Source organism: Odocoileus virginianus, chromosome 17 (assembly GCF_023699985.2).
Source record: "Odocoileus virginianus isolate 20LAN1187 ecotype Illinois chromosome 17, Ovbor_1.2, whole genome shotgun sequence".
NCBI classification, from domain to species: Eukaryota; Metazoa; Chordata; class Mammalia; order Artiodactyla; family Cervidae; genus Odocoileus; species Odocoileus virginianus.
This window is the reverse complement of record NC_069690.1, coordinates 13,299,836-13,305,205: the sequence shown is the minus strand read 5'-3', so window position 1 is coordinate 13,305,205 and position 5,370 is coordinate 13,299,836. Positions and strand designations below refer to the sequence as shown.

General features: G+C 44.8%; 1 long non-coding RNA gene across 1 annotated transcript; it reads left to right on the top strand.

Moving 5' to 3' along the window:
* The first annotated feature begins 2,875 nt into the window (after positions 1 to 2,875).
* Positions 2,876 to 4,776, top strand: LOC110132061 (uncharacterized). The gene is made up of 3 exons (XR_002312351.2): positions 2,876 to 3,004; positions 3,555 to 3,703; positions 4,532 to 4,776. It is a non-coding gene; the product is annotated as an uncharacterized lncRNA (long non-coding RNA).
* The last annotated feature ends 594 nt before the right edge of the window (positions 4,777 to 5,370 follow it).

Sequence of the window (5,370 nt, the reverse complement as noted above, 5' to 3'; positions counted from 1 at the left end):
AGAGCCCAAGCTCTGCAAGAAGAGAGTGGTCCCCACTCGCTGCAACTAGAGAAAAGCCTGAGTAGCAATGAAGATCTAGAAGAGCCAAAAATGAATAGCAAATTACAAGTAGACAAATAAAATCTGAAAAACTTTAACTTGCAGAAGAAAGACGATGAATGTACTGGATCAGTGTTACAAATTCACGTCTCCTTCGCTGTGGGAGGAAGTGTAAATGGTATAGTCTTTTTTTTCCCCTTTCAGTTGTATTGAGATATAATTTACATACAGCACTGTATACATTTAAAGTGTAAAACAATGATTTAACTTATAGCTGTTGTGAGATGATTATCACCAGAAGTCTAGTGGACATCCATCATCTCCAGAGATACAATAGTAAAGGAGTAGAAAAAAATATTTTCCCTTCTGATAAGAACTCTTTAAGATGTACTCTCTTAACAACTTTTGTTTATAAAGTGTAGCACTGTTAATTATTTTTACCATGTTGTTTGGTCTCTAAGTCATGTCCAACTCTTTGTGATCCCATGGACTGCAATACACCAGGCCTCCCTGTCCCTCACCATCTCCTGGAATTCACCCAAGTTCATGCCCATTGAATTGGTGATGCCAACAAACCTCTCATCCTCTGCCACCTTCTTCTCATTTTGCCTTTAGTCTTTCCCAGCATCGTGTTGTATATTATTATGTATCCCTAATACTTACTTACAACTGAAAGTTTATACCTTTAACTACCTTTATCTAATACTCCCAACACCTTCCTCTGGTAGCCATAAATCTGAACACTTTTTCAATGAATTTGTTTGTTTTTGAAGTATAATTGACCTACAACACTATGTTAGTTCCTGGGACACAAGACAGTGATTCAATATTTCTATATGCTTCAAAATGACATCAGGAAAAGTCTAGTTGTCACCTGTCACCATACAAAAACAATTGCGTAATTATTGACTATATTCTCCACACTGTATATTTCATATCTGCAAAGAAACCTAGGTGCCCATCAATAGTGGAAGAAAGTGTGAGATATACATATATGTGTATTACTGAACCATAAGTTGCATAGTCTTTCTGGAGGACAATTTGGCAAATATCTTGTATCTTTTCAGTAGATGGCTCCTTCGCATCCTTTGTATTTTCGTGTTTAGGCATCTATTCTGGGGAAATACTGATATATAATTATGTACATAATTACATGCATACATGTATGATATGTAATTGTGTGTATATATATATATATATATAAATATATATATAAGCATTGCAAAGTGTATGATACATATCCACAAGAAACTGTTTGATGACAAAAAAGCCCAACCTGCTAAATGTCTTAACAATTGAAGTTTGGCCAAATAAATTATAAACCATTCATAAAATGGAATTTTAGATAGTAGCTATTATTTCTTTTTAAAAGAGAAGATACTAACCTGGAAAGCTCTCCAAGACACCACATTAACTGAATAAAGCAAAATAATACATATAACTTCATTTCTACCAAAAAATGTATGTGTTTATATATACACTTATAAATACATGTAAAAGCATAGGAAAAGAGCTTTGAAAAATACAAAGCAAACTCGTAATACTGATTACTTCCTGGAAGGTTACTCAGGATATATCTGTGTTGTTGGAATTATTTACCACTATCACGTGTTTGTGTGAAAATGACCTTTGCCATTGTGTTAACTCAGTGATAGTCATCGTATCTTGGTCACTTTTGGGGAGATGTTCCGGAACCCTTTCCTCGCCAGCAGTGCTGCAATGCTCCTGCAAGCTCTTCGGAGCTGTCCAGCCCTGGCCCCACGATCAAGGCCACAACACGTAGCAGCCTGGGGTCCAGCCAGCCGTCATGGGTTTGGATCCAGGCTTCCGCTTTGCTATGGTCTGTGCTGCGTGGGGCCATTGATCCCCACCCTGGACTGAGCTTCCTCTCTGGGGACCCTGGTCCCTCCTTCAGACTAAGGAGTCATTCCTGAGTGCTTGTGCCCTTTGAACCTGCAGAGATTCTGAGATGCTAATGTGAGCTCACTGCCTGAGATGGGCAGGCTGAGTCCCCTCTTGGCTGACTTAGTCTTTCTCTGCCCAGGCCTCCCCACAGGAGGTCTTAAGATGCTTGTGTGAGCTCTGACCACCAAGGACAAAGCAGACTTTCTCTTCACTCCCCCTGTCATTGGGGGTTTATCTGCATACGCCTCTCTCAGAGATTTTGTAATTGGGATGGGAAAGTGGGCTAGGCTCCTTACACCAGCCCCTGAGGACCCTTTCGTGTCTTTCTCCTATAGTTCTGCTCATGTAGGGCGCCCACACAACCTTCTCTCCAGAAACTTCTTGGTATGAAGCAGGGTAGCCTCAGAGATCACCAGACACCAAGATCGACCATGCCTTTCAACTCCCAAGGGCCCTGCCCAGCTTGTGATCTTGAATATCCATCCCCTTAGATGAGTGACTTACTATCACTGTGGTCCTGCCCTCAGCCATGGAGGCAGCTCCAAAGCACACGTTCATCCTCCTTGTGTAACTGGAGCTGCAGGAGACCCCAGATGGGCCCTGACAAACAACACCTAGCTTAAGCTCTTACTCTGATAATATAATTTACATGGAGAAAATTCTTTTATTTGGCTATGGTTCCTAGAGGCACTAGGGAAATCAGGGCCAAGAAGTAACGGAGCAATGAATGAAGAGCTAAAACATGTTCCTGAGATTTCCAGTTTAATATTCGCCTCTCCTAAAACAAGCTGCTTAGTCTGAGAAACCAGTTGTGAAATAGAACAAGGAAATTGGAATATCCCAGGACACTCCCTTGAGAGCTTATATTTTAATCCCCTTCCTGCTCTACCACCTCCTACCCCACCCTCCTTTCTGGTGACAGGGAGAGTATAAATTTTAGCTGGGCTCTGTCCCTGCACCACACCAGAGGCCAACATGAAGACAGTCACCGTCTTTGTTCTGCTGGCTTTTGTCATCATGGGGCTGGAGGTGGCCTGGGCTCAGAAGTCTCTTGGCAAAGGTGAGGACCCTAGCTGACCGCAGAGAAGGCTCAGAGCCCAGTGCTAAATGTGGGAACGGTTTGGCCTGGAAGCAACGGTGTCCCCTCATGCATCTCCCTTGATCTAAATGAGAGTTCACCCTGCATTTCCCATGGTCCTTGTCAGATTGGGTTGGGTCTGATTGGAAGCCGTGGGTCAAGTGTAGGGTTCTCTCTATTAGGACCTTTGCCCAGCAGTGGGACTCCGCAGGGAGCGGGACAAACATGTATGGGACTCACACACATGAGTGGGGAAATGGAGACCTCTGTGAGCAGAGACTTCTCTAAGATCTTATCAGGTGGGAAAGAGAGAGTTATGACTGGGAAGGTTTCTTGTCCTCTGAGACTGTGCAGACTTTGGAGCAGGGAGAGCTTTCTGCTAAGGCCAGACTGTGGGCTGAAGAGTGAGAGTGAAGAAGTCAAGGCTGAAGGAGGAGTCTTGCCGGCAATGAGGGCTTCAGGGCTCCAGCAGCCATTCTCAAGCCTGTCTCGGTGACCATTCCAGACTGCACAAAACCATCCTGTGTTTCAGGACGACAGAGACCTGGATTCTGCCCAGAGTTACCCAAAGGTACTATCGGAACTTGTGTCGAATTGTGCTCAGGAGATGATTCCTGTCCCAGGGGAATGAAATGCTGCAGTCATGGGTGTGGTCATTCCTGCACAACTCCTGTCTTCCGAGTGAGTACAAATCAACCATGCACTGGTCAAAGATGCACATGACTCCCCAGGGCACTTTGCTGGTGCAGAGGGCTGCTCACATGTCCGCTGCATGTGATAGTCTGGAAGATTCCAGGAGAGAGGGGCTAGAAACATGGCAAAAGGACAGCTGGTTGCATTATCTGAGGTCTTCTCTTAGAAGAGGAGCCCTATCACAAGACAGCCCTGATGGGTTCAGTTGAGAAAAGTATCTGTGATCCTAGATGCACAGGTCACTCTTTACCAGGAGTTTCTTACTTTCCTTCTGCTCCCTCACCGACGGGGCTTAATGCTTCCTGGAAAATGGGTCATCCTGGGAGGAGGAAGAAAGGGAAAGGGAACCCCAAGTATCTCCTGTGTCAGGGACACATTGTCTTGGAATTGAAGTAAAAAGACAAGAACAGCATGGTTCAGGAGACAGATCTCGTTAAATAATTGCAACCTTTTGAGGAGTGCCCCAAAGAGAGTTCGCCTGAGATCTGTGGGATCAAAGAGAGGAGTTATTGACTTTGCCTGGGAGGAGAGAGATTGGGAAAGTTGCCAGAGAGTAGAGAATGTCCAGGGAGAGCATAAAGGATGCATGAAGTCAGCAGGAGGAAGGCAGGGCAGCTGAGAGAGTGGGAGGAGTGTCTACCTGCCCCAGTGGAGAAGAGAAAGTGATGGTGGGAGGAAGGGTTGTAATATCTAGAGGGTAGTGGAGAAGTAATCCATGCCAGAGCCCAGAGAGGAATGAGCTTCCGGCTGAAGAGTTTGGTAAACTGCTCGATGTGTCTAAGCACAATTAATGTCATGATCAAATTTGTATTTTAGAAGGGTGGCTCTGGTGGCCACGGGAAAGTTGGGCAGAAGGTTAACTGAGCATGCCTGGAGACCAGCCCCAGAAGATTTCTCATGAATCCATGGATTCGGTGCTTGGCATAACTACAAGACTTTCACATCCATTCCCGACTCTTTTCTATGCCTGGAATTGTAGCCCTGGAAGATGAAGATCTCAAATGGTGGGATGACTGCTTTCTAAAGAGCCTGTGTGGAAAATAAACTAAATCTGGAGCATAGATGGGCTGTGTCCTTCTTTCCATGTAGGCATTCTGGTGGCCCCTCCGCGGCTTAACAGGACCACATGTGTATACTGCAGTGGGCCCATGAATACAGGACACTCAGGATACAAACAGACCAGAAGCAAGTCCCCCCTGACCCCCCATTTAGTTTCATTCCTCCAGAGGAGCCTGGTGAGCTACAGTCCACAGGGTTGCAATGAGTTAGACATGATTGAACAACAAACACTTTCATTTTATCTCTATGTGCCTAGACAGGGCAGAAGGTCTGAGAATATTTTTTCAAGTGTTCTGTGAATATGATTTGGTTGAGCATAAAAAATAAATAACTATGACTACGTAGCACATAGCAGGCCTGTTAGAGCAGACTTTATTAGGGCAAGACTTGGAAGGGACAGTGTGGGGATACCCTATTCTAAGGCAAGGCACCAACATCTATCAGGACTTGATGCCTAATTCTGGGAGAGTGAGCCTGATCCTTGGCATGTGGACCTTGGGCTGACATGAGTTGGGAAATGCCAGCTCTTGTCTTGGAGTGATTTGGAGTCAGGACACAGTTATGAGAAAGGCTTTGTGGATGGAGCTTTGGATTCA